Genomic DNA, 25,098 nt, shown 5'->3' on the forward strand with positions numbered 1-25,098 from the left:
AAATGCCTTCCAGGCCTCTTTATCCCAGCCAACATCCTCCTGAAAGAAAGGAGATACATAGATAGATGAAAGACAGATAGGAAGAATAGTATTCAGAAAAATAAGTCTCTAAAAGAACATACAGGCATGTTTTTTATCAAAGCATTTTAGCAGGTAATATTTCACAAAGGTCTCAACATATTTAATTGAATAGATTGTCCATTTAAGATTTCAGTTTTGATGATCTAAATTAATCTGACAGGAATTTAACATCTCTTCATGGTATAAGGCAAAAAGAAAAGGTGTGTGTGTGTGTGTGTGTACACATGTGTGTTCAACTTTGTAAAGTTATTTTAGGCCCCACTGAAAACTTTTTGGTTCATAGTGAATTCCAGAGTATGGTATGTATATTTACATGCAGCAGTGATGGTGGATGAATACTTTACTTCTATTTTACTTTTATTTTGATAAGTATTAGGAGAAAACCCCCAGCATGTCAAACCTTGATTTCAGGGATATTATTTCTTTTCTTTTTTTTTTTTAGTAGATTTTTTTTATTAGGATATACTCATTATACAGGGGGGTTATGTAGTGACAATTCCGATTAGACTTATATTGTACATTATTTACATTGCCTTCATCAGGGATATTCTTAAAATGAGTTTTTTAAAATAAATAATGTGTTTTAAAGGACAAAAAAAATCTAAAAATCATTTGATATGCAAATGAAAGAAAACATCTGTGAATGCTCTGGGAATTACTTAAGATTTAGGAAGTCTGGGCAGAATTGTACATTGGCAGAAGAAACTATAGGCCCTATGAAACAGAGGTAATTGGAAATATTTAAGAACCTAAGTTTTAGCTAGAACCAACCCTCCCTCCTTCCCTCCCTCCCTCCCTTCCTTCCTTCCTCCCTTCCTTTCTTCCTTCCTCTCTCTCCCCTCCTTCTCTCCCTCACCCTATGTCTTCCCCCTTGCCTCCCTCCCCCCCTCTTTTTATTGTGCTGGGGATCAAATCTAGGAACTTAACACCCCCTCCCTTTCCCTTCCCCCTTCCCCCTCCCCTTCCCCCTTTCTTCTCTCCTCCCTCCTTCTCTTCCCCCCCCCTCCCTCCCTTTTTATTGTGGTGCTAGGAATCAAACCTAGGAAGTTAACGTCCCTATCCCTATAAATTGGTTTAAGTTCTTGTTTACTTGTTAGGTGTAGGGTAAGATAGGATAATAAGAGGTATGTTTAAAATAGATCTTTGAGAAATAAATGCAAGACAACTTTGTTACTGAGTCATGATCAAGCATAGGGAGTATGGAAAAGAAGTAGAAGAAATTGAAGGGAGAAATCTGCCATTCATTCATTCATTCATTTATTTTTTTCATCAATTCAGCCACTGTTTCCTGAGTGAAATTAATTTACATTACAGTGTGAAGAGACAGCATGTCAACTGGTGATAAATGCTGTGGAGAAAAATAAAGCAGAGTAAGGGAGGGATTCCTATTTTAAATAGTTTGATTAGGAAAGACCTCCCTAAGAAAGTAGCATTTAAAAAAATTTAAAGTGGCATTTAACCCCATTTCTGAAGGAAGTGAAAGAGTGTTACCATGCATGGAAAAGTCACCTTCTACATGGTGAGAATAGCAAATGCAAGCCTTGAACTTGATGGTGAGACTGTGCTCTGACTTGTTTGAGAGGCAGAGGAGCCTTGTGTGGGGAGAGTTGGGTGTAGGGTAGGAGGAGATGAAGGGCAGAGACTGTGTGGAAAGACCCACCACTCCAGAGCCATTGTGAGTGAGTTGGGAAGCCTCTGCAGTGTTTTGACTGATTTTATTTATTTATTTATATTTTTGGTGGTTTGGGGGATCAAACCCAGGGCTTCACACATCTCAGGAAGTGACTTAACTTCTTACCAAGATATTTGCAACTGCTATGTTCAGAATAAGCTATGGGGCAGCACCAAGGAAGCAGATGAGAGAGTAAGAAGTAGGAGATATCATGAGTTTAGACCAGAGGTGATGGTGGAGAGTTGTAAGAAGAGGATAGATTCTGGATGTACTTTGAAGTAGAGCAGACAAAATTTGTTGATGGACTTGAGATGATTTCAAGGTTATTGGCTTGAATAACTGGAAGGATAGAATTTTTTCCTGGGATAAATGGAGATAAGTAGTTGGAGAGTAAAGGGGAGAGATTGTATATGGTAGAAGGTGGACTGTTGTTAAGCTTCTTTTTGTTTAAAATAGCCCCTACTCTCTGGCCCAGTGTGTATACAGGACCTGATACTTGCTTTTACTTTGAATTTATTAGAGTAGGTAGATTTCCTGGAATACTTAAAACTATAAATAAAGTCATCAAAATATAGCTCATTTTGTTCAGATTTTTTTTTAAAACTTCCTTTATAAGCTGTTGGCTTCCAGATAGCAATATATGCTGCCAGTTTGGGTGTCTAATTAGGTTAGAGGTTAGTCTAAACTAACCATCAGTGGGGGCTGTGTTCCCAAATGAAAGCTTGCATTAAGCAAAGATTCAAAGAATAAGATGACTAAAAAAGCCACGTTATTACAAATCATGTGAATATTAAGAGTTAACTTTGAGAGGAGTGGACATTACCCTTGGAAACCACTAAGTTGAACTCAGTCAGGGCCTCGTGCTTACTAGGCAGGAACTCTACCACTTGAGCCATCTTCTTTTTTTCTTTTTCTTTCTTTAGAGTATTTTTGTTTGTTTGTTTTTTGATAGAACTGGGGTTTGAACTCAGGGCTTCATGCTTGCAAAGCAGGCATTCTACCACTTGAGCCACACCTCTAGTCCACTTTGCTCTGGTTAGTTTGGAGATGGGGTCTCCCTAACTATTTGCCTGACTGGCCTTGAATCTTGGTCCTTCCAACAAGCTAGGATTGCAGGCATGAGCCACCAGCACCTGGCTTCTTTCCTCCACTCCCCTATCTTCCCCTCCCCTCCTCTTTTTTTCCTTTCCTTTCCTTCTCCCTCTCTCCCCCTCCCTCCTCCTCTCTTCTCTTGCTTTTTTTTTTTTTTTTTTTGCTAGTATTGGAGGCTGACCTCAAGGCCTTTTGAGCCTTGCTGCCAGCACTTTTTGTGATGGTTATTTTTGAAATAGGGTTTTATGCCCGGGCCAGCATCCTATATGTGTTTTCCCACTTACCTGGGATTTAGGGCCCTACTGCTTTTAGTTTTTTAGATAGGGTCTCATACTTTTTTGCCTGGGCTGGCCTTGGACTATGATCCTCCTACCTCTGCCTTTCAAGTACCTCGGATTACTTGTGTGTGATTCTGTGCAGGTTTGTTTTGTGAGATAGGATTGCACTAACTTTTTGCTTAGATTGACCTTGAGCTATGATCCTACTGTCTTAAATATCTGGAATTAGCCAGGTACAGGTGGCTCACGCCTGTAAGCCTAGCTACTCAGGAGGCAGTGATTAGGAGGATTGAGGTACAAAGCCAGCCTAGGCAAGACCCTATCTCGAAAAAAACCCATCACAAAAATGGGGCTGGTAGAGTGGCTCAAGGTATAGGCTCTGAGTTCAAACCACAGTACTGAAAAAAAAAATTTTCCAAGAGTTGAAATTCTGTGGATTATTTCCTACTGTGCTGATTGGACATTGCCCCCCTACCACAAAGTTGAATTTTGTACCTTCCAACCAAGAGACCCACACTTTTATCTCTGCATAGGCCAGTTAAATGCTTCCTACTGCTCTGGGATGATACCACATGGAATCAGTGAGGATGCTCTATTGAATTTTTTTCCAACTCTGTTCTAATTGAGCCTTTGTTTTATTAACATTTCAATGAAGAGAATTTCCTAAACAGATCTAAAGTTAGTCTTGTTCTAGTTTTTTTTTATATAACATTTCTTTTCCATAATCCTCATAAAGGCACTGGTAATCACTGTGGTAGGCAGCAAATAAAGCATTTTATGAAAGCTTTCTCTAGAAATTGAGTCCTTTTATTGCTTAAATTTCCTTCACAGAAAACATAGGTTCTGGTGGATGAGTGCTGGCTGTAAAAGCAAATTATTAAGTGACAGGTTGATGTGTAGGAAGATATCTGAATTGGATTATTTGCTTTTCTGCGTTTTCAAACCTCATTATCAAGAACTTTTATAACACTCATTGTAGGGTATCACTATTAATTTTTAGATGTCATGCTATTCTGTGAGACTCGGGATTCTTTGTAGCAAAGTGCCTGATACACATAGTTCATTACTTGAAGGAACATATTGCGTACTCCTTTTTTGGGCTGGACATAGAGTGTACCTGAGCCAAGCCAATAGGCATAACACACACAGCTCATATTGCCTGCACTTACAACCCTCGGCAGGGCGGAGGTCAAGGAAGCCAGCAAGCAAATAAACACACAGATAATCACACAATTACAATTTAGGTATGTGTAGGGCATGGTGAGTGTGTAAACCACTTATTACGCATAAGTGGATCTAATATGTATGTTAATGTGTATACTGTGAATACTCTGTAAATAATTGTTGAATTTGACTTTGAAATTAGATAGGCACTTGAGGCTAGTAACGTAATGGGATATATTATTTGAGAAACAACGATTGTAAGAGAGACTGGAAACTACTTATTTTATGTATGTATTTATTTTGCTGTGCTGGGAATTGAACCCAGGGCCTTGCATGTGCTTCACCCCTCCTTGATTTTTTTGAGACACTGTCTTATGTAGTCTAGGCTGACCTCAAATTTGTGTTCCTTCTGCCTCCATCTCCTGAGTGCTGGGATTCCAGGCATGCACCACCATGCTTGTTGCTCTAGCTGATTTTTAATAACCTGACCTAGGCCCTTTCTTGGGTCTATGCCTCTGTACCTCATGCGCACATTCTAGTTATCTCCAGATAGCAATGCACACCCACCCTTCATGACCCCGCCTAAATGCTATCTTGATTCCTTTGTGAGCTTCCACAACTCCTTTAGGGCAAGGACTCACATATGTGAAATCTTAAAACTTGGTCTTTTGCTTTACATGAGGGCATGGAACAGAAGTTTGTTTAATGAATGAACACACCATACATTGGAGGCTGTTCTGTCTGTGTCCCATTGCTTCATTTTGGGATCAGACATAACAATGATGTAATTCTTAAGCATATTCAATAAATGCAAGGCAGCACCTTAGAATATCCAGTCCATAAGCATAATGTATGAAATCTTTCTGAGGATGCAGCGTTCTAGATTTGCCCTAGTTGCGGATGTAATAAACAGTTCTCTATCACTAAGTATGTTAGCCCTTGACAGGTATTCAATAAGACCCCTTTGAGTCTTCTGTGTATTATTTCCTCCTCTCTATAGCAAAGTCCTATGTGTCAACTGGCAAGGGACTGTCTTGAGAAGTCTGTGGCGTGAGACCTCACTGTTTCTGTGGATATACAGAAATCTCTCAGGAAAGCCTGAATAATTCAGAATATCTGAGTTGTTGTAGCCAATGGCTAGACAGGAGACACCTCTGGGCAACTAGAGCCTGCTATACCCGCCCCCCCCCCCTTTTTTTTTTTAATTCTGACAGACTTGGGGAAATTGAAAATCTCAGAATGTCAGGATGTAGTGATGGGTGGACAATTGATTGTAGGGGGAGGGGGGATTGGTGGAAGCCTCAAGGGGCTCTGAGTTGTATCAGAAGCCCATGTCTCCAGCTCCTCACCTCTGACCCTTTACTTTTCCTTAAGTTTCTTTTTCATGCTGGCTTGGCTGTGGATGCTGTTATTCCTACCTAGTTGCATTTATTAATGTTCTTTGCCATTTACGCACGTATATGACCACTGTAGTGCTGTTAGGAAAACTGGTAGCTTCTGCAGTGATCTTTGCCCTCAAACTATTCTTGGCAGCCTAGTAGTATTCAGGCCAAGTGATGATGTGCTACTTGACATTGCTTCTAGGTGGAGAGGACCCTCTGAGCTAACTGCAAGCTAATGTAAGCTAACCTAGCTATGAGTCAGCCATCTGAACTCATCACAAAGAGAGCTCTAGGAAGAAGAAATGGTCTCCATGGCATTATATTACTTAGTAATTCCTTTTAACTAGCAGTGTTCTGTTTCATCAAGAGTAACAATAATCAGTGTATAATGCAAAACTCAAGCAAAAGTAAATTGTATTTTGTGTAGCTGTGCTTTCAGATTTTTTTACCCTGCTCAAAAATTTTAAATTTGTTAATCCAGCCTGTAAAGACGAGTATTTGAATAAAGTAGTGAGTGCCAGATACAAGTTCATTTTTCTTTCCCTAGTGAAGCTATCACTTATATAATAAGTAATTTTTTTGAAAGTCTTTTACACTGTGATGGTACATTAGACCCTGAAAAGAATATAAAATGTGTAAGACACAGTACTTTCTCTCAAGAAATGAATGGTGTGATTGAATGGGTAAAAATTACAAATTTGAGCTTGGAGGTGTAACTCAGTGGTACAACACCTGCCTAGCATGCACTGGCCCTGGGTTTGATCCCCAGCACCACAAAAAAACAAAAAACAAAACAGCAACAGCAAAAAATTCAGGTGAAACAGTGAATGCTAGATATTTTGAGTGGTAATTAAATGATAATAGTAGATATGATTTCAGTTTTATGTGTGATGGGTGTATGAAGAGATGAAAAATAATTTAGTAAAATCTATTGCAGAAGAAAAATATTTGTAATAATTTCTGTTCTCCCTTCAGGAAGAACAGTTTCAATCACTGGTCTGATAGTTGGTGGAAAGCCTGCTTTTTAGTGTGTCCCTTAAAATTCTTAGATCATTTATGTTAATTTATCATATGGTTAACTTCTTGGGGAAAAAAAGATGTTAGTTTTCTTACATAGTTGTTAAAACTTTCTTGAAAAATTAAGACATCACGGCAGTAGGTTTATGGAGCCCTGACACTGGACCATTGCATGCCCATTTTTTTGTCTGTAGACAATATGAAATAATCTTGAATTAATGGTTCTTCAGATGACTTTGAAAAGTACAAGATGATGAGTTGAACTTTAAACCCAGAACCTTTATTTCCCCTGGTTGACAGTTTTTCACTTTTTTTATGTGGTACAACTTAGAGTTTGAAATACTCAGGCTGTTTCATGTTTTGTAATTAATTACATGAAAAGTTGCACAGCCTTTTGGTCCTTATAGTGGGAAATGCTGCATAGTACTAGGTGGTAGTCATTTGGGTCTTAGCCCCATCACATATCTTTCAAGATTTTATGCCAATGTATCAGAGATTCTTTACCTCTTAATGAATTTGCAAGTAACTTTATCTTGAATGAAATTATTTTCTTCTACCTATTGCTGAGAGTTTAGTTTTCTAACCAGAACGTCAAATGTATTTTATGTGCTGGTCAAAATAATCCCAGATACTGGCTGCCTGAGTTCTGGCTAATGTTTCTAGGAGCTCTATTTTGAAAACATTCCGTTTCTACCCAGTGTTACAGATGCTCTTGCATACAGTGAAATACTGTGATAAATATTTTTCAGTGAACATAAAGTATTTAAAAAATAAACGAGTGGCAGTATTACCATTAGTCATACATTGACTGAGTGCCACCAGTGTATTCATCATCATGTATAGGACACAGTCCAAGACATAGTCTAATTATCTGTGAAATGGTCATGTCAGAAAAAACCCCAAGAAATCATCAGCTGAGCAAATTGTTTGCAATTGTGATTAATAACCTGCTATGGATAATTAATGGGAAAGTATATGTTTCTCATAATAGGTTTCAAATATAAAGAACGCATGTGTATCTAAAAGAATTCACACTAAATAAACTAGTTCTTATTACTAATACATCCTAAGTTTAATTCTTACCTGTGTTTTAACTTAGTCAAGAAAAAAAATGATGCTACTTGGAAGGTGCAGATCAGGAATATCACAGTTTGAGGCCAGAATTGGGCTAAAAGGTAGCGAGACACCTCGCCCACCCCCTGATCTCTACACACAAGCTTGTTGTAGTGGCATGCACCTGTGATCCCAGCTATGTGGAAGATGTGGGTAAGAGAATTGAAGTCCGAGACTAGCCCTGAGCAAAGATAGGAGATTCTACTGGAAAAATAACCAAAGCAAAAAAGGGCTGAGGCCTGGCTCAAGTGTTGGAGCACCCCCTTCTTGCTCCCAGAGGTTAACAAGGAAGTGATAGATCCACTAAATTTCCCTTGCTACATTTTTCCTTAAATTTTCTTGTTTATCTGTCCTCCATTATTTTAAGACACTTTGAAGATACTTAATTGCTATATTCAGACCTTTTTTCAGTGCTAGATATATTTATTGTGTACTAGATAGAATGAAAACAACATGTAGGTTGGGACTGTACAATGCAAATACTTAAATTCAGTATTCAAATTTGAATATTGTGGGCAAAATACTAAATAATATTTGTATTTAATCTACCTACAATTTTCATTCACACAGATTTAGTTGAAATGAGGTAGTAAGAATAGATTTAAAATTTTACCTATTCAATAGAAGTTTTCCCACTTTTATACAGGTACAATTTTTTTTTAAATTGTGTGAGTTTCCTTCAAGAATGAAAGAAAAGGATTTCATTTTAGTAGCTCTTTTATTTGATGGTGTGAACTAGTTAGTTAATTTTAAAAAGTTGGTTAAAAGCAGTTAATAAAAATATTTACTCCTTATATATAAGGTCTATGTATCTTAAACATTATTAATATTTTAGTTTGTAAAATATATATCATGTGTATATAATGCCAGTTGTTAGATGGAGGTTCTAGGCTATTCTTTGAGCATGTGTTAGAGTATTCCATCTTTATTCTCAACGATTCTTGGTCTCAGTTTCTTTCTTTTCTCTCCCCTCCCCTCCCTTTTCTTTCTTTTCTTCTTTCAAGACAGAATCTTATGATGTTACCTAGTCTTGAACTCCTGGTCTCCAGTGATCCTCCTGCCTTAGTCCCCTGAGTAGCTGGGACTACAAGGTGGCCTTCACCATGCTAGGTTCTCAGTCTGTTTCTTTAAAGGCACCTGTAAAGCAACATGAATGCAAAATTCTTCTAGATTATAATTTCCTCCCCAATCTTATATAGCCTTTTTTTCACGATTAATTAAATCTATCTGAAAATATCCAGCTGAATGTCCATAGAGACTGCAACTTTTTGTGTATGTGGTTTATTGGATGTTGAATAACAATATTTAGTTAAGGTACTTAATTATAGTAATAGTCATAACTGACATAAACCATTTTGAGATAAACACAATTAAAAATAAAACTCAACAGGTGGAAGCAGAAGTGTACTGTATAATAAGTTTTTAGCATTTTGTAGGCAAATGCAGAGCTCTAGACTGGTGAGGTGGTGGTCAATTAAGAGGGTTTTGTTTATTTATTTGAAGCTCTTGCCAAGTTGGCTCAGTATCTAATGGACCCTCTTTCTTTTCTTATCCCCGAATGAGTCTGTGGTCAAGTCCATGTATTTTAATCGTCACATCCACCACTGTCACTTATCCACCCATATCTACTATCCCCCCATGTGGTTTATTTTTTAGTGAAATCTCTCACATTCCCTTTCAATATTTGCATCAAAACTCACCTTTTTTAAAGAAGTCCAACAAATCAACTCCACCCAACTTTTAAATTTTGTTGATTATGAGGCTTGTCCAGCTTTAGTATGACTAAGGACTTTAGTGCCAGTTTATTTCCCTTTCAAAAAGGACAATGCAGTAGAGATTTCCTGTTGGGATGCTTGTGGTTAGGATTTATTTTTTTACTTTATTTAATTTATATTTTTGATGGTACTGGGTTTTTGACCTTACAACCTTGTGCATGCTAGGAAGGTAGCCACACAGCCAGCCCTTTTTTGCTGTAGTTTTTTTTCAGGTAGAGTCTTATTTTTGCCTGGGGCCAGCCACAGTCTGAGACCTTCCTACCTATGGCCTCCTGAGTAGATGTAGGACCACAGGTGTGCACCACCACTCCTGACTTGGTTGACATGGGGTCTCACTGTCTTGTTGCCTGAGCTGGCCTCAAACTGCCATCCTCCTGATACCTGCTTCCTGAGTAGATGAGATTTCAGATCTGGGATTACAAGGATGAGTCACCATGCTCAGTTCTAGAATTTGAATTTATTGTTCTCATTAAAAATGATAACATTATTTGAGTGGTTTTACAGTGTTCAAAGAGATGTAGACCACTGTTGACTTTTGCCTGCTGGTTTTGAGTTTGAGCAGATGTTGATTAATTCATGAGCCCCAACTGCAAGATAGACGTTCAGTATCGATTAGACATATGCCCCTGGTTGTGTACTGTTATGAAGGACTCAGTTGTGAAATACTCCTAACCCCTAACCTGGTAAGAAAATTAGCTGTATCTTTGGGACAGTGAGTATAAATTATTCATGTGTACATCTTATCTGAGGATAACTCCAGCTTAATGGAGAATATAACTACAGTTTTCTTTGGAAAATTATCATTTTTTTTCTGATGACGTGAGTAGAGAACTTAGCTCTGAGGCTACCTAAATACTAAAAAAAATTTCAAGTCTTGGAGACATATTTATTCATAGATCAAGAGTTTTAAAATGTCTACAATCTCTGTGACAATCATGGCCAGTAATTGCTAAGCAATAGCTGTACTGGCGATGAATCACTAGGTGAAAGTTTTCTGCCATGGCATTTTTTTTCTGAAGACTTTATTCAATTTAGAGTAATTTCTTTCTTTCTCGCTCTCCCTCTCCATCTCTCTCTGCAGTTGTTTGGCTTATACATATGGAATCTGCAGATCTTAGCCTCCCATATAGCTAGGATTACAGGTGTGAACTTGGCGCCTGGTTTAGAGTAATTTCTGGCTGACTCCTCTCCTCCCCACCTTGCCCCAAGGGATTTGTTCCAGGATAATGTCAGGCTTTATGAAATCATCAAGAAATCCTCTAAGCTTCTAGGGTTATCTTCTACCTTTTCTTTTCTTCTCTTCCTGATTCCTAGAATGGGCCATGTAAACTTCCTGACCATGCCAACCCCTTCTTAAATATATGCCGTGGTATCTTATTTCCTATTGCACTTGCTCTAGCTGTTCGTGCCTGCATCAGTCACCAGCAAGCTCTGCATTATCTCATTTCCCTCATCTGCTGCTCAGGCCCCCTGCCTTCTCTTGCCACTCGTTTTTAGTTCCTCTGGGGAGCACTGTCTTGGTTCACTCATTAGATTGGTCTTTTAAGCCTTCTCCCAACTGCCATCTTTTTCTTAGACTCTCTTCTTAACAAATTGTCTTTTTTTCCTGTGTTCTGGATGACTCCTGAAAACCCATCTTCCCTAAAAAGTCCTTTTGAATTTAGGGAATTTAGAATTGCTGTTGAACAAAATCACTGGCCAGTGAGGCTAGGGGCCTAAACAAAGATAAGGAAGCACTGTACCACTTGTTTTTACTACTGATAGCAAACTGGCCTTAGTGGTGCCTGGTCTTTGTTAAAAAGCACCAGAATGCCATATGTATGTGTGGACACTTGCATTCTTTTGGATGGTGGTGATGAGCGTGATTTATTTTTCTTGGACAAAATTTAAAAGTAAACGCTTGTGCACCTGATTTAAAACAAGTGGAAGAGAAGATTTCTTTTATTTTCATTTTTATTACCATATGTTAACTGTACACTGTGAAGGGTTTCATTATTGGTTTTCCACACATGCATGTAATGTACTTTGATCATGTTTGCTCCCTCTGTTACTTTCTTATCCCCCTCCCGTCATTTTGTTTTTGAAAGAATAGTGTGAAGGAGAATACCCAAAAAATGATAGTGGAGTGGGATTTAAGATTATTTGCAATAAGTTTATGCTTATCCCCCTTGAAATTGATTTTCAGCCATTATTTTGCATGAAGACTTATTGCTTTTATCTTTCTAGTTTTGTTGCTTATAAATAATCTGTTCAGAAATATTGTAAACATGCTGAAGGTAACCCTAGACTAACTGGTATCTTATTAAAATAATGTACTAACAGGCTTATGTTATTTATATTTGAAAATGTTAACTATGGATATTGATAGATCCAGTTGCTCCTAATTTACCAAGGATCTATCAGTGAAATGTTTTTATTTAGAAAACAGAAATCATTTTAGGTATGAAAGTGGAAGTAAAAAAAATCATTACTACAACAACATAGCTTGTGTGTGTGTGTGTAAAATACTGAAGGACCCGGGAGCGTGCAATGCAGTGCAGTGCACATATGACTTTATGTTTATGGTTTTAGTTGTGTCTTATGGGATGCCACTCTTGAATTTCCCTATTTTTACTTTATTTATGCAATTTGACAGCTTATGTCATTCTAGGTTGTTTATTAATGTTGCTTTTGTAAAATAAAATTATTAGAGGAATTACAAGGGAAGTTGCATGAGAGAGATGACCAGAGTTTCCCTGTTTCATGTTTGTAACTTTCATTTCTCTTCAAGTATAGATTTATTTCTACTGATACAAATTACTGTTTTCTTTGGCAGGCCTTAGAAGCAAGTCTATGTGAAATTATGTAATGTCTGAAAAGTTATATTCATGATTAATTGGCCTATCCTAGAATAGCATTTGTGTGTGTGGAATAAAGTGATCATGCTTTTTATTTGGCTTGAGAGGTAAAGTGCCCCTGCTCAGATCAGTTTACTCTACAGGGCTTTTTGACTGAGAAATATATGTTTAGCTTGATCTCTAAAAAGTGTAAAATGTAGTTTCCAAGCCAAATATTCTGGAATTCATATTGTAACCAAGGTTAGACTTAGAATTACTTCAAAAGCAATCTGTTCCACTATATTATACCTTAGTTAATAAATAAAGCCAAGAAGTTTAAAACAACATGGTTATTTCAATAGTCTCCAATAGAGTAGCCACTGTTGACTACTCCAGAGTAGATTGTTTGCTATTAGTTTAAAATTCTTATTGACCTCGACCTAGACTTACTTTACAGTCCAGCTTAGAAGCAAAGAAGTCCTTTAAACAGTTGCCTGTTTCAGCATGTCAACTTGACAAGTTATGATACCCATTACTAACAATACAGTTTGCTCTTTGTATCTGCAAATTCCACATCTCTTAAGCCAAACAACTGCAGATAGAAAATATTTGGGGAAAAATGTCATTTGGTCTAAACATGTACAGACTTTTTTCCTTGTCATTATTCCCTAACCAATGGAACATAACAAATATTTATGTAGTGTTTATACTATATTGGATATTATACATAATCTAGGGATTACTTGAACTATACAAACGGATGTGCATTGGTTATATGCAGGTATTACATCATTTTGAGCATCCACAGATTTTGGTGCCAATCCCCAACAAACACTGAGAGGCAACTATACAGTGATAGTGAATTGGATAACTGAGATAGTGTAATATAGTAGTTCTGAAGCCTGGCTCCCTTGGGAAAGTTAACTTCAGTTTTCTCACCTATAAAGTGGAGGTCATACTACCTACCTTCTGGCATTTTAATGATTAATTAAATGTTTAGCATTGTAAATGGTTTTTAAATGTTTACTGCTTCTAATTAATTACTGTGACTACTATTGCTATGATTCCTACTAACTACTACAACTACCACCAACTTTAGCTATTATGGCAATTTCATCTCTTCCTTCAGGCCCTAACACCAAGATTATTACATTTTGGCAAATGCTTATACTGAAATGGTAAAAACACAGATCAAAGTTGAATATGAGTTTTTGGGTATTATATTTGTGTGTATTCTTATAACTTGAATATGTGAGTCACAGGTGAACTTCATCAGTATTACTTGAGAGCATGTTAGAGAAGCAGAATTTAAGGCCCTGCCCCAAATCACTGAATCAGAATCTGCATTTTTACACAGTCCCCAGGTGTTTTGTTTGCATATGAAAGTTTAAAAAGCAGTGGCCTGTCTTATGTTTCTCTTAACCGTCCCCAAAGTCATCTTAATAAGTTAAACATGATTGCCAGCCATGGACTGCCAACAATATAATGTTAGCCAGACCCTTAAAAAAGACATATGGTATATAATTAGAGAGAAAGAAAGAGGGAGGGAAGATAGAAGAAAACCCATGTTAGATGTTACTGATATATACTAACATAGATAGGTCTATGTGGTCTTATTGTTCTTAATTCTCTCTCCTTTTTTTTTAATGGAACGCTTCACAAATTTGCGTGTCATCCTTGCACAGGGGCCATGCTAATCTTCTCTGTATCATTCCAATTTTAGTATATGTGCTGCCGAAGTGAGCACTGTTGTTAATTCTTCAGATAATTCTTTGCTGTGATGTTCATATAGAAGGGAATACTGAAATTTTATGCACTGGTTAAAAAATATTCTATTACATTGTGAGTTCCAGTGATTTGTCAACTTACACAAAGAGTTTTCTATTAGCTTACAGTTTCAAAATTATTCATACTATTTATTCTGTATATAACACACACATCCTTTATAATTATGTTTCATGCTTTATCTGTTATTGTGAAGATGTTGTGCTTAATGTTCTGATCCTGAATGACCTTTGGGTAGAACCGACTTTGGTTTGGCATTCTCCATCCTTTGCTTAGTGCTCTGTATGATTGGGCTCCTTCAGTGTTAAGGTTGTGATAATGTATGAGATCACTGGTCTTTGATAACCACTAATTATGGGTGGTTGTGGAAACATTGCTTTATTCATGTAATTACACACTATAGGATATGAGAAATTACTTCTTTTTTTCTTAAAATAGGACCTTTAAGTCCATTCTTTGACTGTTTATTTGTTTCTCCCAATGTTGGTAATGAAACCTGGGGCTCCACACACATGATATGCTAGGAAAGTGCTCTACCACTGAGCCACATCCCCCAGTCCTGAGCCCACTTTTTAAAAGTTGATTTGAAACACAAGTTTAAGGAAAATATGGTACATTTTTAAACAATCAAATCGTCAAATTATATTTACCTGTTACAGTTAAAATGCCTATTTATCTTTATGTTCCAGTAATTTCACATCTAGGAATTTATTTTGCAGGTATATTTGCACATGCAAATGCACTTATTTTTTTGTAGAAGCAAAAGAGTGATAATAATCACAATATTTGTTAAATGAAACTGGTTATATAATGTATACCTCTTTTTTTTTAAGTTGTTATGTTTCACTTTCAATGAAAGTGTCTTCCAAATGCTTGATTACATTGATTGATTACCTTTGGAGAGGGAAAAGATTTGAGGGTCTCAGGGTTAGACATGATAGGGAGGCTAACTTTCCATTTTCTATTATCTTTGTACTGTTTGATTTAAAAAAAAAATTGGCAACACTAGGGTTTGAACTAAGGGCCTCACACTTGCTAGGCAGGAACTTTACTACTTGAGCCACACACCCACAGTCCTATGTGTGCATGTTTTATTCTTAAGCAGTGTATATGTATTACTTCAAAATTAATAACAGCCTTCTCACTGAGGAGATTTAAGCCATGTGTGCTCAGGAATACAACTTGTGTAATTTCCTTTCACTTTTAGAATGTTCATAAATTCACTTATGTCTCCAGGGTCCTCAGACCCACAGTTATTAAAGATAGACAATGAATTCTTGGCAGCCTTACTCACTTGTGTTCACTTCTTACACACTCCTAAGCATAAACCTCCCAATACCCTAATCATTCAGAGCTGTGATTCTTGAGCTGGGAATGTCAGGATCTTCCTTGAAGCTTTGAAAAATTAAGATGTTCATATCAATCCCAGACTCAATGAAAAACATCTGTGGGTGTGGTTTAGGTACTTTGTGTGTGTGTGTGGGGGGGGTGGGTGTGGTACAAAGGCTTGAACTCAGGGCCTCATGCTTACTACACAGGTTCCCTACCACTTGAACCACTCCATCAGCCCACTTTTTTTTTTTTTTAAGTGATTCTGATGTTCCTACCTGGCTAAAAATCACTGTATATAGAACCAATTCTTCATAGGATTCTTCTACTAAAACACCAGCTGTTATTCATGCACTGTCAACTTCTAGGAGTGATGTATTTGTGGCATCAGGGTTGAGTGTGAATACCCTGTATATCCCATGAAAAGGGATTAATGATTTTAATAGTTGCATAGCTCTTTCTGTTTGAATTAGGATAATTATGATAATGACAGAGATGATAGCAAATCAGGTTTCTAAGTCAGTATTTTTCACAAAGAAAGGAAGAGAGACACCAATTAACAATACCAGGAATGGGAGAGCAACACAAAGGCAGGAAAGAAGAAAGGCAGTTTTATGAGCAAGTTTGTGCTAATAAATGGGGCCATTCTGATGACATGAGAACCAAGTAATGCACACTTTAAAAAACAAAACAAAACTGAATACCGTATATTTGTTAAAGAAATTCAGTTCATAAATTAAAAATTTGCAACAAAGAAAACCTCAACTCAGATGGCAGACAACTTTTATAATGAAATCTATCAAGCATTTAAATTCTTTTAAGAAAATAGGATAGGTAAGACACCTAAAAAATTAGCTAGCATTTGTTGCCCTTAACTCAGAGAAACTAAAGCAGATACCTTAAAAGCAACTGAGGCCAATAGGAAAAGGGGAACAGGAACTAGAGAAAAGGTTAGATCAAAAAGAATTAACCTAGAAGGTAACACCCATGCACAGGAAATCAATGTGAGTTAATGCCCTGTATAGCTATCCTTATCTCAACCAGCAAAAACCCTTGTTCCTTCCTGTTATTGCTTATACTCTCTCTACAACAAAATTAGAAATAAGGGCAAAATAGTTTCTGCTGGGTATTGAGGGGGTGGGGGGGAGAGGGAGGGGGTGGAGTGGGTGGTAAGGGAGGGGGTGGGGGCAGGGGGGAGAAATGACCCAAGCCTTGTATGCACATATGAATAATAAAAGAAAAAAAAAACAAACAACAAACAACCAGGAAAAAAAAAAAAGAAAATAGGAGATTGAGGGAATACAACTCAATTCATTTTATGAAACTAGCATTGCTCTCACAGTAAAACTAATCAAGAATATTGGAAGAAATGCTAACTATGGAACATTCCTTATAGACATAAATGTAAAACATATTTTTTTAAAAATTTAGGAAATCAAATCCAGAAATACATCATAAAGGATAATATATTTTGAGTTATCTAGGAAGGGGCTTATCTAGAAATGCAAAAGTTCATTCAATATTCTGCAAGGATGAGACATTCTAGAAAAATTCATTCATAATAAAAAACTAAGCAACCAGGAATAGAAGGGACTTCAGTAACCTGATAAAAGAAATCCAAAAAGTCATAGCTAACATCATTCCTGAGGTCAGAAATACGACAAGAATGCTCTTTCTGTTATGTCTATTTAGCATTATTCTGGAGTTCTAGCTAGTGCAGTAAGGCAGGAAAAAGAAAACAAAAGCCATGCAGATTGAGAGGAAAACCTAAAATTAACCTGTCTTTCATTTTGGGCCACATGATCATTTATAATAAAATTCTGATATTTAAGAAAGCTGCTAAAACTAGAGAAACGTAGAAAGATCACAGAATACTAAGAATACTAATACAACAATTATACTTCTATACAGTAGCAATGGAAATTTAGAAACTGAAATACCATTTATAACAATATCAAACAATATGAAAATACATAAGGATAAGTGGACTGATGGTGTATCTTAGTGGTAAAGGGCATACATAGTGTGGATAAGGCCTTGGGTTCAGTCCCTAGCACTAAATCAGTCAATCAATTAATTTTTTTTGCAATATACAAAAAATATGACCCTAATTACTGTAAAGCATTTTTGAAGTAAGTTTAAAAAGACCCAAAGAAAGAAATGTCCATGCTCACGGATTGGAAGACTCAACAAAATTCTGATCCAAACTGATGGATACAGTAAAAATAATCCCAATAAAGATCCCAATAGGCTTCTTCCTAGAAATTGGCTAGCTGATTATCAAAATTTTGTCAATGCAAAGAAGCAGCAATAGCTGATTTTTTTTTTTTGGTAAAAACAGAGTTTTAGGACTAATTCAATGGGAAGATGAAAATCTTTTCAATAGATCATCATGGAATAACTGCTTATACCTGTGGGAAAAATATGAACCATAACCTTCCTCCTTCACCCCATACACAAAAAACAAAGTATACCTGGTTCGTAGCCTTAATATAAAAACTAACACTATAAAACCTTGCAAATTTGGGATAGGCAAAGATTTCTTGATTAGACACAAAATAGAAAATTCATCAGTGAGACTCCAACAAAATTAAAAACTGATGTTTTTCTATAGAAATTGCTAATAAAACAAAAAAGGCCCCAGATTGGGAGAAAAACATTATGTGTATTCTGTATATTATAACAAACACACACTCATACAAAATACCTAGTATGTATGAGGAGCTTAACATCCCAGTTAAGAGGGTATTTGGATTCTTTAGGAAGCAGACGGTGAGATAGAATTTTGTGGGCAGGGTATTTAGTAAGGAATGTTGTGTGGTGGACAACACAGCAGCACTGGCCAGAGGGAGATGTTTGCACAGTGATGCTGCCCAAAAACAGCCTCCACTGGCTCCATAGGTAGCTCTGGAGGTAAATTGGACCTTCAGAGTTGTCCTGTGACAGTGGCCACACCTTTATATTTCTACATCACTTGGTAATGTTAGCCTGTACCACTTGAATGGATGTGGGCCACTCTTGGGAGGGGCATGGCCTTGGGGTGATAGCCAAGGCAATCTCAAGGGTGTGAAAGCCGAAAACTTCGACTTTTCACACCATTCTTTCATACCATTGTCAGAAGCTGAAGCAACAGGTTTTCACTGAAAGAGGATCTGGTAATATATTACAGTAACTATTGTAATGGGTAAAAGATTCTAACAGAAACTATGTAAAAGATACACAAATGGCCAGCTAGCACAGTAAAACAAGTGCAATGTTATTAGCCATCCAGCATATGCAAAGTAAATCTACAGCTAGACATTCCTGCGTGTACTCTAGAATGGTGAAAATTTAAACAATTGACAAATACCAAGTGGGAATGTAAAAAGGTGGAAAACACTTTGAATGTTTCTTACAAAGTAAGTGTACATTTAACCATATGACCCAGAAATTCCACTCCAGGTATTTATCCAAGAAAAATGAAAATGTGTGCAAAATGACTTTTACATGGACATATTGACTCTATTCATATAGCTCCCAAACTATAAAGACCTCATGTCATCAGGTAAATGACTACTCATTTTGAGGTATAGTGATATGAGATATTATGTGGCATTAAAAGGAATAAACTACTTACACATGCAGCAACATGGGTGAATCTCAGAAGCATATTGAGCATAAGAAACTCACACGAAATTTTAGAACAGACAAAACTAACATATAGTGACAGAAAGCACACAAGTGCTTTACTGGGTCTGCAAATGAACAAAGCTGCAGTCAGGCTTACAGGAGCATTTGGGGAGTGATTAAAGGGCTCTACATCTTAATTGTGATTATTACATGGATATATGCATTTGTCCAGACTTTAAAGGTGCGCATTTTATTACTTGTAAATTACATGTCAGTGCAATTACACTTGGGTAAAAGTAATTTTTTTCTCTCAAAGTAAAATTTAAAAATCGAATTTTCATGATGGATATTGGTTACCTCTCCCCTGCCCCCCTTTTAACTTTCTTGGAATGTTTATGTCTGATTTTGCTATCAGAAGTATGCTTCCTCCTAAAATTAATTGGGAAGTATTTCTTCTTTCTCTAAATCATATAAAATAGATCATATAGAATTGGTATTATATTCTTAAACTATGAAGGAATTCACCAGCAATGCCACCTGGGTCTGGAGTTCTGTTTTTTTTTTATTATTATTATTTTCATTTTATTTTTGAATTAGCATACGTGGATACAGTATACTTAGAACAAGCTTACCCCTCCCTTCCTCCTTGCCCCTTTTTCAGTCAGTATTTGATGGTTTTCATTTTGTGATCTTCTTCATCCCTCAGTATCCTTTTCTTTCCCCCTCCCTGGTCCTGAAATTTTTTATAGGTAAGTTTTAAATTATGAGACATTTTCCTTAATGAGTTTAGGGTTATTCAGATTTTGTATTTCTTAGTGTTAGTTTTGTTAATTTGGTCTGTCAGTAAAATTGTCCATTTCATGTAAATTGTTTCGTAAACAATGCAAAGGTCCTTATAATATTTATTTCCCTTTACCTCAACATCTTCAAGGTATATAGTAATGTCTCCTTCCTGATATTGGCCACTTGCATTTTTTCCCTTTTCTCCATCAGTCTCGCTGGGCATTTCTAATAAGGTTAAACATACATGTATGTACCTTACAACCTAGCAGTTACACCCCAATCATTTAATCTAGAGAAATAAAAACTCATATCCACAAAAATAGTTCTATAAGAATGTTCATAGCAACTTTATTCATTTTAGTCCTAAACTAAATGCCAATCAACTTTTTATGTATTTAAAATAAATGCTATTCAGTAATAAGAATAATTACTGATGTGTATAACAATATGCATGAATCTCAAAAACCTGTGGAAAGTGAGAGAAACTCTGCACAAAAGAATTCTTACTCTCTGGCTCTATTTATATGAAGTTCTGAAACAGACCAAATCAAGTTGTGGTGGTAGAAATTCTTTGACAGGTAGCATAGGAATGGTTTGAGTGAGAAGGAGCAAGAGAGAACTTTTAGGAGTTAGAGAGTATTCCCATTGTGATAGGGATTTGGGTTACAAATGTACACATTCACTCAAAACTCACCAAACTCTGCATTTTATTATGTGTAAGGTTTACTTGTACATAGTGGTACAACAGTGTGAATGTGCCACTGAAATATATACTTAAAATTGAAAAATGGTAGATTTTATTGTATTTTACTAAAATTGAAAAATGTAAATGGTTGGATGTGCAAGTTCTAAGTGAGACAGCATTTATTTATTTATTTTTAATTTTTATTTTATTCATATGTGCATACAATGTTTGGGTCATTTCTGCCCCACTTCCCCCACCCCCCTCCCTAACCGCCCCCCCCCCACCTCCTCACTACCCAGCAGAAACTATTTTGCCCTTATCTCTAATTTTGTTGAAGAGAGAGTATAAGCAATAATAGGAAGGACCAAGGGTTTTTGCTAATTGAGATAAGGATAGCTATACAGGGCATTGACTCACATTAATTTCCTGTGCATGTGTGTTACCTTTTAGGTTAATTCTTTCTCATCTAACCTTTTCTGTAGTTCCTAGTCCCCTTCTCCTATTGGCCTCAGTTGCTTTAAAGTATCTGCTTTAGTTTCTCTGCGTTGAGGGCAACAAATGCTACCTAGTTTTTTAGGTGTCTTACCTATCCTCATACCTCCCTTGTGTGCTCTCGCTTTATCATGTGATCAAAGTCCAATCCCCTAGTTGTTTTTGCCCTTGATCTAATGTCTGCATATGAGGGAGAACATACTATATTTGGTCTTTTGGGCCAGGCTAACCTCACAGTTTTCTTTCCCTTTCTATTTTGTGGAACAGTTTAAGGAGGGTTAGTGTCAGTTCTTCTTTAAAGGTCTGATAGAATTCAGCAGAGAATCCATCAGGTCCTGGACTTTTCTTTTTGGGGAGACTCTTGATTGCCTCTTCAGTTTCTTTTTGTGTTATTGATCTATTCACGTGATTAATATCCTTTTGGTTCAGTTTTGGATGATCATATGTATCTAGAAATCTGTCCACTGCTTTAAGATTTTTGAATTTATTTGAATATAGGTTCTTAAAATGGTCTCTGATGATTTCCTGGAGTTCCATGGTGTGTGTTGTTATCTCCCCTTTTGCATTCCTAATTCTACTAATCTGGGTTTTTTTCTCTCCTCATTTTAGTCAGGTTTGTCAGGGGTCTGTCGATCTTGTTTATTTTTTCAAAGAACCAACTTTTTGTTTCATTAATTCTTTGTATGGTTTTTTTGGTTTCTATTTCGTTTATTTCAGCTCTTATTTTTATTATTTTTCTCCTTCTATTTGTTTTGGGATTTGCTTGTCCTTGTTTTTCTAGGAGTTTTAAGATGTATCATTAGGTCATTGATTTTGGATCTTTCAGTCTTTTTACTATATGCACTCATGGCTATAAACTTTCCTCTCAGGACTGCCTTTGCTGTGTCCCATAGGTTCTGGTAGGTTGTGTTTTCATTTTCATTGTCTTCCAGGAAGTTTTTAATTGCCTCTTTTATTTCATCCATGACCCACTGTTCATTAAGCAATGACTTATTCAGTTTCCAGCTGTTTGCATGTTTTTTGTCTTTACTTTTGTTGTTGAGTTCTAGTTTTATTGCATTGTGATCAGATAGAATGTAGGGTATAATTTCTATTTTATTATATTTGCTGAGGCTGGCTTTGTGTCCTAGGATATGATCTATTTTGGAGAAGGTTCCGTGGGCTGCTGAGAAGAATGTATATTGTGTAGAAGTTGGATGAAATGTTCTGTAGACATCAAGTAGGTCCATTTGATCTATTCTATATTTTAGATCTTGGATTTCTTTATTGATTTTTTGTTTGGGTGACCTATCTATTGATGATAATGGGGTGTTAAAGTCTCCCACAACCACTGTGTTGGAGTTAATATATGCTTTTAGGTCCTTCAGGGTATGTTTGATGAAATTGGGTGTGTTGACATTGTGTGCATATAGGTTGATAATTGTTATGTCCTTTTGGTCTATTTCCCCTTTTATTAGTATGGAATGTCCTTCTTTATCTCGTTTGATCAATGTAGGTTTGAAGTCTACTTTGTCAGAGATAAGTATTGCTACTCCTGCCTGTTTTCAGGGACCATTGGCTTGGTAAATCTTCTTCCAGCCTGTCATCCTAAGCATATGCTTATTTCTGTTGGTGAGATGGGTCTCTTATAAGCAACAAATTGTTGGATTTTCCTTTTTAATCCATTTCGTCAAAAGGTGCCTTTTGATGGGGGAATTAAGTCCATTAACATTAAGTGTTAGTACTGATCGGTATGTGGTGATTCCTGTCATTTAATTGTCTTAGTTGTTTGAAGGTTTGATTGTGTATACCTAAGTTGAGGTTACTCTCTACTTTCTAGCTTTTTCTTTTCCTGTAGTTTGGTGCTGACTGCCTTTTCATGGTTATGTTGGGTTTCACTTTCTGTGTGCAGAATCCCTTGAAGAATCTGAGACAGCATTTAAAATATGTATTTTCCCCATGCCTGTGCTATTCTGTTATTTCTTTATTTACCATTTACATGCTTAAGTAAGCATATAAAAAATTATGTTCGTTGTTTAGAAAAGTAGTAAGTATAAGAAATAATGTCCACATTCACATATTTAGCAAATATTTCTCAAGCATCTATATGTACTCTGTGAACTGTATATGTGTATGTGTACAGTATATAGTTCTTTACTATATGTGGTATAAATCAAACAGGGATCTCCATTAAAAAAGCTCTTCACTTACTAAGCATTGACTTAAAATACTCAAAATTTTACTGACTTCACATATAAGGAAATAAGATAATGTTCTTGTAAGGGCTTAGGATGGTGTCTGGCTTAAAGCATTAGTGGATCTGGAACTTCTGCCACAAAAGGGCCTTCACTCCAAAAACAAGGTCAGAGCTCTTGACAGGCAGGTAGCAATTATCCAAGCAGTCTTCTTGTCTTCCTGCTTATGAATACTGTAATTGAAAGGGTCAGAGGAAATGAGGGAAAACAAAAGCAAAAAAGTCAGAGACATGGAAATTCTGTACACCAGATGGTTTGTGTGCCCACAGGGCAATTGAGAATTAAGTGAGGTAATGGAATTACACAATTTTTATTGGCTCTCAGAGGACAAACCCTTAGAGTACCAATTACTTTCTGCTTGGCACACTTTGGGTGCTGAGTGAGTATCAGTAATGTATTGAGTAGTACATAGTTTCTCAGCTGCATGCAAATCTCTGTGAATGTAGAGTATTGTCAAGGATGGTGGTGTTGATGATAATATTATTGAGAAAGTGACTAATGTGTGGCATTTCTAGCTTCTAAATATCCACCTACCTACATCTCACCTCTGCTTTCCTTCCTCATTTGGATCTAATAGATTGGCTTGAGTTGCCTGTGTCTCCTGTGAGTAGTGTAGATTTCTCTTTGGCAGGATTGATAAGGAGAATGTCTGTGTTCACTTCACATTGTGCCTAGACAGGGTTATAGGCACCATTTCTAGATTAAAATGGATGCCTTGGAGCAATGCAGAAGCCAGCTGTCCTTCTGGCTGATGTGCAGCTCTCCCAGGAAGCAGCCATTGTTTGGTTTCTTGTCTGTTGTTGTTATGCCTCTCCTATCCATTACCACTGTGCTCTGACCTTACTTGGGAAAAATTCCTAAGTCATATAGATGAATTATGATACAGAATTTCTACCAACAGCACCCATTACATTTTCAAATTTTAGCACCAGAGTTTCCTGTTTCTCTGGTTTTTCTTGCCATTTTTAATATAGAAATTCTATTTACAACTCTGTTAGTTTTCTTATTTTTAAAGAAATAATGGTGTCAAAATCTGGGCCTGCTTTAGTAAAGTTTTCTCAAATACTGAGGCTATAAATCACTTGAAAGATACCGTGTAAATTTTTTTTTAAAAGGAAAAACTAAAGATTTGTGACACTCGAATGCAAGTTGGTTTGAAAATACTTTTTCTAAATCTAAAGTTTATGTTGCTAATATAATATAAATGTAGGGTTTGTATTTCTAATATTGTATCATGCTTGCCAAAGAGAATAGTTTGTAAATCCTAAACAGACTTCCTGTAACGATGTGTTGAATTTCCAGCTGTGTTGAATCAGACTTTGATCCCTCTTAAGAAGATAAATGCAATATCTGCAGTTTGTAATGGCAGGCAGGGGTGGAGGACTTTCAGATGCAATCTTAAAAGCCAATTCCCTGTCCAGATAAGAAATTGAAGGCCCTAGGGAGACTAATTGTTTCATTGCCTTTTTTTTTTTTTTCCCAAATGTGTAGGCTTCATGAGAGAGAGAGAGGCTATTGTTAACTGCAGTGCATGGGATTAGATTTGTTCCCTTCCAATAGAATCACTTTCCTTAATCAGCATTCTTATAAATGGTACACCTGCCTAATTAGAACAAGTTCTAGACTAGAGGATACAGTGTGAGCATTTCAATTAACTACACAATTGATAATCATGGTGATGTTCTTAGAAAGTCTCCTAGCTTCTCGTTCCTACGTGGCTAGACTTTTATTGCTTCAGCGTTCTGAGTTGGCTTTTGATTGTGGGAATTTCCCAGTAGTATGTGGTCATTG

At 36.6% G+C, this 25,098-nt stretch overlaps 1 protein-coding gene and 1 non-coding gene across 9 annotated transcripts in view; one reads left to right on the plus strand and one right to left on the minus strand.

Annotated features, from left to right (window-relative positions):
- Positions 1–25,098, plus strand: part of Kat6b (lysine acetyltransferase 6B) — a 180,306-nt gene that overhangs the window by 79,721 nt on the left and 75,487 nt on the right. The window lies entirely within an intron of this gene.
- Positions 14,031–14,137, minus strand: LOC141425150 (U6 spliceosomal RNA). Its single transcript, XR_012450242.1, has one exon. It is a non-coding gene; the product is annotated as a U6 spliceosomal RNA (small nuclear RNA).

This window comes from Castor canadensis, chromosome 7 (genome assembly GCF_047511655.1).
Source record: "Castor canadensis chromosome 7, mCasCan1.hap1v2, whole genome shotgun sequence".
Lineage (NCBI taxonomy): Eukaryota > Metazoa > Chordata > Mammalia > Rodentia > Castoridae > Castor > Castor canadensis.